The sequence below is a fragment of the Dipodomys merriami genome, unplaced genomic scaffold (genome assembly GCF_024711535.1).
Source record: "Dipodomys merriami isolate MVZ:Mamm:240054 unplaced genomic scaffold, mDipMer1.0.p SCAF_1, whole genome shotgun sequence".
Taxonomy (NCBI): domain Eukaryota; kingdom Metazoa; phylum Chordata; class Mammalia; order Rodentia; family Heteromyidae; genus Dipodomys; species Dipodomys merriami.
Genome location: NW_027202270.1, coordinates 48840427 through 48852472, shown reverse-complemented (window position 1 = coordinate 48852472; position 12046 = coordinate 48840427). Strand labels below are relative to the sequence as shown.

The 12046-nt window shown below is 39.5% G+C and overlaps 1 protein-coding gene across 2 annotated transcripts in view; it reads right to left on the bottom strand.

Moving 5' to 3' along the window:
• The window catches only part of Scn1a (sodium voltage-gated channel alpha subunit 1), a 129846-nt gene extending 124519 nt beyond the window's left edge, over nt 1–5327 (bottom strand). For both annotated transcript variants that reach the window (XM_070021632.1, XM_070021642.1), the window contains exon 1: nt 5056–5327. The gene's annotated coding sequence lies outside the window, so the exon portion shown is untranslated. The remainder of the gene's footprint in view (nt 1–5055) is intronic.
• Between the last annotated feature and the right edge of the window lie 6719 nt (nt 5328–12046).

Here is a 12046-nt window from a genome sequence, read left to right as displayed (position 1 = left end):
GTTCTGGGCCTACTAAATACCAACAAGCAATACATGATGCTTCATTCATCCCTCACATTGTCAAGAGTAGACTCCATGCAAACCATGTAAGAGCTAAAACTATAAATCTTATGGACAAAAAGAAGTAATACACTTATAAAGCAGGTTAGGCAATAGGTCGTATATATGATATCAAAGGCACCAATGACAAAACTTAACAGCAGAGACTAGCTAGAGTCAGAGGCAAGGATGCAGAGAGACCATGGAAGCATCAACAAAGCAATGTGTAAGTTTGAGGACTTTTGACCACTCACAGAAGTAAACTGAAAAGCCAGGTCCATTGTAAGTTGGAAATTCCTATTTCCTACTGAAGAATTACAGTGTCTGTAGGCAACTGTGTATCAAGGAGGAGAAAATAGTCAATGAAAAATGGGAATTTGGAAGGGATAAAAGTATAACCCTAAAAGATTTAACATAGATACAAATGGAAGCTAACCTTTTGGTCTTACCTAGTTATTCTGACATCACTTTCATAATGATTAAATAGATGTTTGAACATGCTCTGGGAAGTTCCTGTGTCCTGGACAGAGCAGGAGATGAAGCACTGTTTTCCATCCTGAGCCTCCCTTGTTCACACTTTTTCAGTTTGGTTATTTCAGGGAGAAGCTCTGAGGCGCAAGAAAGCCTGCTGGGGCCAGGGAGGCTCTGCTTTACTGATGGTTTGTAACAACCCAACCAGCAATCTCACTATAACCATACTTTTTAAATGTGTAGTATGTGTGTATTATATATTTATTCTTCTTATTATTATTTGTTGGTAGTGGGGCTTGACTTCTAGGCCTATCCCTCAGCTCTTCAGCTCAAGGTGAGTACTCGACCACTTGAGCCACAGAGCCACTTCTGGTTTTCTAGTGGTTTATTGGAGATAGGAGTCTCATGGACTTTCCTGCCCGGGCTGGATCCTCAGATCTCAGCCTCCTGATTAATTAGGATTATAGGCGTGAGCCACTGGCACCCAACTGAATAGTATATATAGCATTTATAGGCATTCTAGGAATTCTAACATTTTTCAGAGAACTGTATTAACTGTATTTTTAAATAAAAATGCTTGTTTATGAATATAACTAGTTTATATTCATAAATGTAAAAAAACTAGGTTTTTTAAATCTAGACACATATCAAAATTTAATGCATGTCTTACATTTAGCAGACACAGCATCTCACATTTGTTTTGCTTTAAGTAAGGTCAGGAGAATTTAGGGTCCTTAGCAAAGCGAAGTTTCTACAGAGCTGAGTTGGTGCCTCTGTAATCTGATTTCCTGTCATTCTTCTACTTTCAGGGTCACTCCACAAAGCTGGCATTCCTCATAGTGGTGACATCCTGCCCTTGGCACCTCTGTACTTTATCCTTTCTTTCTTCACACTGTTCTTTCCTATTCATGCACTGGTCATTACATTCTTCACCCATTTGGGTCTCTACTTAAAAAACAAAAACAAAAACATGTCCACTTCTTTCTGCATGCTCTTCACCCTTAATGTTTCTTTATCATGTGGGTGTTTTTTGACACCTTGTCTTTTTTATTCCCCTACTCCCATCACTAGACTGCAAACACCATGTGGGCAAGAAATTTGTTCTATCCATCATATTTCAGCATCTAGTAGAAGGACTCTCCTACAATCAAAGAGGATACACTTTTACCTCAATGTATGAATGACAGAGATTTGAAGGATCATTGGAAAGCATAGTGTTTCTAAAAATGTGGGCATTTAAGAAAGGAGGTGAATTCCATCTAGGCTGCACAGACTGTCCTTAACCCAGTCCTCTTCATCTGGGCTCACCTGAACCTCAAGGAATATTTGTTTGCAGTTACAGATGCTGTTGTTGACCTGCTTCAGTTCACATTGTGCACTGACCTTATATAACTCTATTGAGAGGCAATTCACTCAGTCTCATAGTGCCTTGACTTCCTCATCTATCACATTAACAATATTACCTATTGCACCGTATTCAATAAGGTTGTAATTGTAAAGTACCACTGAGAAAAGTGGCTGGCACAGGATAAATACCATGCCTCTTTTTAAAATATTGCTAGTACTGGGGCTTGAACTCAAGGCCGCAGTGATCTCCCTTAGCTTTTGTTTCAAAGCTGGTGTCCAACCACTCAGCAAAACTTCCAGCTTTTGGTGGTTCCTTGGAAGTAAGAATCTCATGGATTTTCCTTGCCAGGGCTACTGTCAACCGGGATCCTCAGATTTCAGCCTGCTGTGTAGCTAAGATTACAGATGTGAGCCACGAGTGCTTGGTTTACTACTCTTTTTAACTTAAAAGAATTAACAAATTGGAGTGAAAACTCTTGGCAAAATAAGAACAAATGGAAAAAGAAAATTTGGAGTAGTGAAAGTTTGTATTTTTTTTTCTGCTCACAATTGCTCGAGAATTAACCTCTTCCTCACATCTACCTTAAGCCAGTGAAATCTAAATAGAGCTGAAAAAATGTTTAATTGATTGGTCATAATTTTGAAGTGAAATGATTACCTCCTGAACTACAGGCCAAAGGACCCCAAGAGTGTCAAATACAAACCCACTCAAACACTGATTTTCTCTCTTCCTCTCTGCCGTCCTTCCTGCAATCTTTCTGTCACTCTCCCCCCTTCTCAGGTAGTTGGGCGAGATTAGATCTTGGGCTGTTGATAAGTACTAGCAGAAACACAAGTTCAGCTTCCCTAGAAACAACAGTCACTTCTATGGGCCCCTAGGCTAAATTCTATGTCAAGCTTTGGCAGTTTGAGATTAGGTGGCCTCTGATGTCCTAGAGGCAAGAGCAAACAGGCCCTAGATGTCCCTTCTGTGTTAGCGATACTCAGAGAAAGGGCTTGTTTCTTTTCCATCTCTGAGTTTTGGTTCCCTAAAAGTGCCCCTGAAAGAAGGAGCTAGCTCTGACTGAATCCTACAGGGTGTCCTGGGCGGCTTCCCTATATGGTGGTGACAGAGTTTCTGTCTGGTCCCTGGTCAGTCCACTTGCTCTGGTATCTCTGGGAAGGCAGAATGCTGGCTGATATCCCCTGTGCCTTCTTGGATATTGTATAATTAATTAGGCCTCCAATTGTGCCTCCCCAGCCCCCATAGATAGAGAAACCCTCTCTGCTATGTCTTAAAGGGACATTGCTATAATAAATGAGTCTCAAGATAACAAATTTCCCAGGAAGAGGGAATCTTATAAATGAAGACTATTCATATTGGCAGAAAAAAAATCCAATGTATCATTATTTTTTTGTCAGTATGAACACTCTGGATATACTGGCCTCTAAACAGATATTTACAAAAATAAGGTAACACGAACAATGTAATAGAGCAATGAAAAAAAGGCCACAAAAATCAGTAGCACTAAGTTGAATGAAAACTAATTTTGCTGCCAGGTTTGTGTGCTATAACCAGCCACTTTGTGCTCTATTCTAGTGGTTTATAATGTTACCTCACCCTCTCCACGAAATTGTTTTCCGGTAAATCTCTGTGGCCATCCATTCCTGTCTACACATTATGTTCCTAAAATAGACACCATCTAAAAATCTCTGCAAGGAGCTTTGTGGAGGAAGGCCTAAATTGCAACACTTCTCCTAAGAGTGACATAAAGCTCAGTAGCAATTACAAAAGCAACAGCCACAATGGGGGAGTTTTAAGGGAGTTTTTCAACATAGTTATTCTGGTTTTGAAATGCACAGCTGAGGGAAAGAAAAGTATCCGACACTGCTGGCCTGGTGATCTGGGCCGGCCTGTGCTCTCAGTTGCATCAGCCTTAGCATAGCAGGTATTGCAGCCAAGAAGGAAGGTAAGCTAGCCCCTGCCCTGGACAGGAGGAAGTAAGTCAGGGATCACAGAGCTCAGCATGGAATTTTCCTGTTTCTATTTGGCACCATCCTTTTTGGGATGATGTGGAAGTGCTTTCTGGAGAAATATGTTCTGTTACTACACTAACGCATCAAAAATACCATGGGAACCTGCAAATCCATTAAAAAAAACCAGAAGCCACATTTCTGTAGGTGTGATGGCAACAACGTTTGGCAAATGAGCACCTCGGAAATATTTATTCACATGCACATAGGAGCAGAACCGTAGCCAGCCTGGACTTATTTAGTTCATCAGACACATGAAACAGCAATCACTCACCACTCGATCTGAACTGATTTATTAGCCGGAATGAAGATAGCCACTAAGTAAATGCGATAGAAGAAAGGTCTTTAAACACATACCTCAACCAGATAAGAAAGAGAAAAATCCACAGTAACAAAGACCTTTGCAAAAGCCTCATGTAAACCCAGAAACATTTCTTCTGCTGTTTCAAAGGCCAGACAGCTCCCAGTGTGAACAGAGCAGCATCTGCAGTATCATTGCTGGTGGTGACCTCTGTCTCATTTAAAGTAAGTCAATCTTTCCTGCTTGGCATGGCATAGAATTACACTCTCTACCACTTCCTTCAAGTTCCTTTGCAAATGGGTTGACTAGGAGTGATGAGAAGAAAAAAAAATCACTGTCCCCAACTTGCCTAAGACATGAGGCATGTCTTCTCTACAGCCTAGCTGTCCAAGGAGGCGGTCTACCCCTGCAATGCCAGCCTCAGTCAGCACTGTCTTCTTCCTTCCTGTGGAGTTAAAACTGGGATCTAATTGTGCTCCATCTTTAGGAACAGTATGACCTCTATTTCCAGTCAGCTAGTCCATTCTCAAGCACCAGTGTACGGGGGGGCTTCTAGGGGAGACCTTAAATAGGAGGAGGGCCAGCAAAGGCAAGAACTGGCCAGATGCCAAGGTATTCCAGGCCAAAGAATCTCATCTTGTATCAAAATGCTGAACTGCAAAACAAACCTGATTTCAGTTCATGGAGGTTGAGAGGGGAAGGGGGAGGGCTTGAGGAGAGCAAACAGGAGGAGAAGAGAGGGAGGAGGGGGACAGTAGGTCTGAATTCACATACGAAAATGGACTTCCTGCTCTGCCCAAACTGGATTGTCACCGGCTCTGTTTCCAAAAGAATAAAAGGAATACTTACACCCAAGATCACAAGGAAACAATTAGATCTCTTACCTGATAAAAAGGAAAATTACCCATCTGCAGTGAGGACCAGCATCTCCCAAAGACAAGATGATAACACTGTGCCTTCAGTTGCAATTGCTCAGATTCCTTCTTGCCAAAGGTGACCAAGTATTTACAAGGGCTGCAGTCTCTCAGGGGCAGGACACACACACACGCAAGGAAACACACGCACACATACACACATGCACCAGGGACCTCTGCAGTATCCTCTCGGCTTCATCCTCGCCTCACTCTATGGTACCTAATACAAATCAGCAAATAGCTTGTTTAAAAAAAAAATCGAGATGGCATCTTACGTTCCATTGCCATCTAGTGGCCATATATTCAATACAGTCTCTCAGCCTGAATTTGTGTGTTCCTTCTCAACCTCTTTTCTCTTAGCCTTTTTCTTCCCATTGGTTTACTGCTCTTGTATTCCATGCCTTCTCCATTGCTCTATTTATAATATAATCAAAAGTCAAAGATGAAAAAGAGTTTGTAACAAAAATCAGAGCTTTTTTGTTAGGAAATATTACTTTATCTGACTATACATTGTTAATGTTAAATATTTCAAAAATATAAATTAAATTGATTTGTCTTTTTACCTGACTAAAACATGATGGCTTAGTTTTATTCTTGTGGACTATACTGGAGTTCAAATTCAGGGCCTCACAATTACTAGAGAGATGGTCAGTATACCTACCTTGAGCTCTTGTTTTTGTTTGTTGGTTTTTTCAAGATAGGGTCTTATCTTATATCTTGGCCAGCCCTGAACTATAAGTGCTCTGAAATATCACTGGATGACAGGCTTGACCGCCACAAGCTGCAATTGGTTAAGATGGTATCTTATGAACATCTTTTTCCAGGACTAGCCTCCAGCTAGGATCCCCTCTCCCCTTCCAAATAGCTAAGATTACAGGCTTGGGCCTTAGGACTTAGCTTAAATAGCCCTTTACTACTGATTTACAGCTTTGTGTTAGAGGCCTATTTGCAATTTTCATTTTTAATACTATGTTTAAATAGTTTCTGTATTACAGGGAGAAACTCTTAGTAGATGTGACTTTTGCTTTAGGTCCAACACTAATAAACATGAGTTTTTGTGTTTGTGGTACTGGGATGTGAATTGAAGAACATTGCTTTTAAGCAAGTCACTGAATTTCTCTATATACACTAAAACTTATATTTTCCCTAACTAAACTTGTAGAGGTTAAATAAGTTTATATCCCCACTGTAACATTCTTTGGTTTTGTTCTTTTATTTCAATATCTTCTCATGGGTGTGAGCCAAAGATTAATGATCATAATGTATTTTAGTAAACAGAAATTTTTAACATAATTATTGGTAGAATTATGAAAGTCATGCGTATCAGGTTTTTCTAAGACAATGAGAGACCTACATTAAGCTGCTTAAAGCCCCAGAAATCAGAGTATATATTATACTTTAAAACTTATTGGGCATGATAGCACAAACCTGTAAACCTCAGCAAAGGTAATAAACCACTGTCTCAAAAAGAAAAGTAAACAAAAATTAAAAATGGCTTGAGGTATAGATCATATGGAAGAGCTTTTGCTATGCAAGTATAAGAACTTGACTTCAATCCCCTAAACCACAAGACAACTAACAAACCCCAAAAAGTGATTCTGTCTTTAACAACTGGTACCTAATTTATTGCATTACATAGTACATCCTGGCCACTTTTCCTTTGCCACATATTCACATACACTGTTTATAATCATCTTTGTATGTGCTTTTACCATTTATTAAGCCTCACTTCCACTTCCAATCGTTACTATGTTTGTATTCCTTACTACAGAACAGTTGGACATACACTATTAATATTGTTATAGTTATTCCCACTGTACAACTGAGAAAATTGAGAATTTTGAGACTTATTGAAATTTATGAAAGACCACAGTACATGTAAAGCAATAAAACTAAGGTTTGGATGTCCAGATTCATTGTTACTTGCAACACAATCCCATTCTGGAATTATGAATATTTATTTATTTCTATGTTCAGAAAACTTTTTTTAGGTCCAAGACCAGGACTTGAACTCTGTACCTGACACTTTCACTCACTGGCTAGTTCTACAAACTCAGCCATTCCTCCAACCCTCACAAAACTTTTACTAGTGATTAATTTTGGACTCAAGGTCTACTTTGTGAGTCTATCTTCTCATCCATAAAAGAGAAACTCGTTAGTGAATGGCTCAGTGCCTTGCCCACAGACATCATTCATCAGAGCTAACACTCTCAAACTTTAAATATGCCTTACTTTCTGCCTGATATCAATACAAACAATTAGAATTTCATGAAGTATACACTTAAAATTGCATATTTATGAAATTTTATAAGTATATATTAATAGTGAAACTTTGTGTTATGTTTTACTACTTCGCATTTCTCTTGCTGGACATAGTGCTAGAAGTTTCATGTGCTGATTACAACTCCTTGTGGAGTTAGATTTGCATTTTATTTATCCTTTCTGTTAGTTTAACATATAGTGATAAGTTTGTCACTTTCTTGTTGTTAGGTTTCTAGCTTTAAAGAGCAAAAAGTTAATTTGCCTTTTCTTCTATCCATACCTATTCCTGTGTATTCTTGTCTCATAAGGTGCAAAGAATATATAATTTCCTATGTGGAAATGATTCTCCAATCTGAATGCACACATTGAGAAACTGGCTATTATACTTTGGCTGTGCCTTTCATACGAGAGTTTCTAACAAGGTGAAAAAAATGAAAGCATATGATGTTCTTAATTTTTTTGTTACTCCCTATCTTGAGAATATAGTGGTTGTTTTGTAATCTCCATCAGTTGCTAGCAGCACCCAAAGATAGCAAGGTTGAAATGGAACAATATCTCTGTCACTAGATTTGAGTGTTAAAGGAGTGAGAAGTCACTCAGGCGGAAAAAATTATGTTGAATCTTTGTGCCTCTAAAATACTTCCCCATTCAGGACAGTCTCTGGTTGCCACTAATCTTGAAGGAGTTGCCAAGAGCTCTGAACCTTCTTGTGGTGGGGGGTAGGAGGGAGGGAGGGTGTGTGTGTGTGTGTGTGTGTGTGTGTGTGTGTGTGTGTGTGTTTGTGCACGGGTGCACCTGTCCTGGGGCTTGAACTCAGGGCCTGGGCATTGTCCCTGAGCTCTTTTTGCCCAAGGCTAACACTCTACCACTTGAGCGACACAGCTCCACTTCTGGCTTCCTTTAGTGGTTAATGGAGATAAGAGCCTCATGGACTTTCCAGCTCTGGCTGGTTTGAACAACAATTCTTAGATCACAACCTCCTGTGCAGCTAGGAGTACATGTATGAGCCACCAGGCCTCTGAACCATTTTTTAAGCCACATCAATAGAGTTTACTAATCACACTTAGCACTCTCAAGGAGAAGGAAGTGATCTCTGGTCAGTTTACCAAAGGCACAAATAAATGATTGATTGCACTTTGAGTTCTGGGTTCCTTTATTCAGAGTAATACATGACATTTGAGTTTTATGGAAGAACATGTTTCTAGATTTTTCTATACTTTTAGGGGGTATTTATGTTGACAGAGTGACATGAACTGGATCACATATTCACTTCCCTTGAAAAGGAATGCAATAGTATGCTGGTGACTAGACATGACTTGGGGGCGTCTGAGAAGAGTAATGATACACATTTTCTGGAGGCACAAGGTTTGCTGCTAGAGAGATGAATGATTCCAGCTCACAGCTGATTTTATGCCATGCTCTACGCAGCTAATGCCATAGGACTATTTTACTGCTACCTGGATGTAAATCCTGGCTCTTCCCTTTCCTAGGTGGAAAATGAAATTCTGTTAAAACCCAGGACTGATGTAGTTCTGTAGTAGGAATAATGTACTACTTCTAGACTTTGCTTTGTAACTGTGACTAAAAAATCCAGTAATTTCTTTTTGTAAATACAGCATTCTTCAAGAAATACTGTCAGTGTCTTGTTTTCTCCCCAACATTTACGAATGTAGTGAGTTTTGTACCTATTATTTTATAAAAAATACTATTAGTAGAAAATAATTAATTTATATCTTTTAAGGTTAATCTGTACTTTTGTAAATGGGCCAAAAATGAGTGTGAGAATTACTTACAATTAGATAAATAATGGAGAAATTATGACAATTAACCCTATCATAAAACTATAGCTAGTTAGTTTTTCAACAAGTTTAACATGATCATTTTGAGAGAAAAATTGGCTCCCTGGTTTCAGATTGTCATTTAGGCCATTTGAAACGGACATAGTCCATATCTCCCACAAATGAGAATCTAGTTTTTTAAACGTGTATAGAAATACTAGAGAGATCTATTTCCTACCAGTAGAAATTACTAAATCTAAGGTGATATAGGCTTGTGATTGTTGATTCAAAGACTGCAATTTTTTATAAACCATTTATAAAGGTTTGTGGATGTATCTCAGTCATTAAGTACTTGCCTAAAAATCACTTAAAATAAACCCAAACGATGTTTATTAAAATGTATTCTTTGTACAAAGTGGTGATTTTTTTTTTTGTCGGTCGTGGGGCTTGAACTCTGGGCTTGGGCGCTGTCCTGTGCTCTTCAGCTCAAGGTGAGCACTCTACTGCTTGAGCTACAGCACCACTTCTGGTTTTATAGTGATTTATTAGAGATAAGAGTCTCAAGGACTTTCCTGCCAGGGCTGGCTTTGAACTGTGATCCTCAGATCTCAGCCTCCTGAGTAGCTATGATTACAGGCATGAGCTGGTGCCTGGCTTGGGGGGTGATTTTTTTAATACATGCATATATAATGTACTTTGGCCATATTCCCCCTTTTACATATATATCATATATATGTCAGAAAATGTATGCATATGTCTAGAATCTACATGTAAGAATATGTCATTGGTCTGGGAAGGTGGCTCAGTGGTAGAGGTGGTAGAGGGCTGGCCTTGCATGCATGAGGCCCTGGTTTGATTCCTCATCACCCATAAGCAGAAAAAGCCGGAAGTGGTGCTGTGGCTCAAGTGGTAGGCCGCTAGCCTTGAGCTGAAGAGCTGAGGGACAGAACCCAGGCCCAGAGTTCAAGCCCTATGACTGACAAAAAAAAAAAAAGTCATCAATATTTGTTGTCGATGACTTTTTCTCAATAAATGAAGGACCTTACATGCTGATTTCTTTGCTTTGTTTGTTTCCTGTGCTTTGAGAATCTTCTCTTTCTTACTACATCCTCATCTATCCTCTCTCTTACAGCCTTTCATTGCCTGACCCCACTCTATCATCTATTTGAAAGTAAGAACTTTCTTTTATAATATTTGCTTCCCAAACACACCCAGTACTTGTTTGTATCAAGATAGTTCAAGCCAGGCGTCAGTGGCTCATGCCTGTAATCCTAGCTACTCAGGATGTGGAGATCTAAGGATCTCGGTTCAAAGCCAGCCCAGGCAGGAAAGACCAAGAGACTCCTATCTCCAATAAACCACTAGAAAGCCAGAAGTGGCGCTGTAGCTCAAGTTGTAGAGTGATCGCCTTCAGCTGAAGAGCTGAGGGACAGTGCCCAGGCCCAGAGTTCAAGCCCCACGACCGACAAAAAAAAACGATAGCTCAAAAAGATGAGCAGGTAACATGTGCTGAATAAATATCAGTGAAAATTGCACAATGAAATTCTAACAGAATCTACTAGCAGGATAAAGTGACATTGTACATCTTATTTTTAAAGTATTTATTGATTTACATTATGGTCAGTATTCAGGTGAATTATTTTTGCTAATCAATGAGGAATTTTGGAGGTGGGAAGTTCTCAGAGACCAACTAAATAAGAGTTCTTACTCTGAATAAAAGAAGAGTGATATAAATAAGAATGATGTAACTGGGAACCAGTGGCTCACATCTGTAAGCCTAGCTACTCAGGAGATTGAGACCTGAGAACTGAGGTTTGAAGCCAGCCTGGGCAGAAAAATTATCAAGTAACCAGTCAAAAGTCAGAAGTCGAGCTGTGGCTCAAGTGATAGAGCACCAGTCTTGAGCAAAATAGCTAAGGGGTAGTACCCATTTGTTTAGCTTAAGCCCCATTACTGGCACATAATAAGATGAAGCAAAAAGAAGAAAAAGAAGGAGAAGGAGAAGGAAAAAGAGGAGGAAGGTGGGGGTGGGGTGGGTAATGATTCGACATGCCCAAGGTCACATAAATAGTGTTATACAAAAACAAGTCCATGTCCCCCCTCCCAAAGTCTAACCATGAAGGAAATTAATATTGAGTAGGTGTATCAGCATAAAAGAAGCAAAATGGAAGTGAGAGGAGTATTTCTAGATAAGTTACAATTGATTTTCACTCATGTTTTGACAGGGAGATGAATGTGATGGAGGGTATGGTATCAGTTACTGTTGAGGTGGTGATGGACTAACCAATGCTGGTTTTAGCCAAGAACATGGAAAGCAACTGTCCTTCAGTCTAGTTCCTCAGACTATTCTGAAATACCAATCACTAGGTCCCAAACACAAGTACAGCATTCATAACATTTTCTGAGACCTAAAGTGAGCCCTGAGACATATCCAGAAGCAAATCATCTCAAGTTCTGTGTGTCCATTAGAAAACTATCACCTAAGATATATTTTGCTTCCTTAGGCTGTTATATATTCCACATAGTCTATGTTTAAACAAAGGAACAACATTTTTTAAGACAAAGTCTAACTATGTTGCCCAGGCTGATCTGAAACATCTGGTCTCAGCTGATTCTTACTTTAGAATCTCAGGTATCTAAGACTTTAGATGAACACGACTATACCTGCTATAAACAAAATCTAACATTTCTTTTGGCCGACCTCAATATCTCTCCTTAAAAGAGATCAAGTTGCTGGGCGCTGGTGACTCACAACTGTCATCCTAGATACTCAGAAGGCTGAGATCTGAGGATCAAGGTTCAAAGAGAGCCAGGGCAGAGAAGTCCCTCCAAATAACCAGTTAAAAGTCAGAAGTGGAGCTGTGGCTTAAAGTGGTAGAGCACTAGCCTTGAGCAAAAAAGATCAAGGACAATGCCCAGGC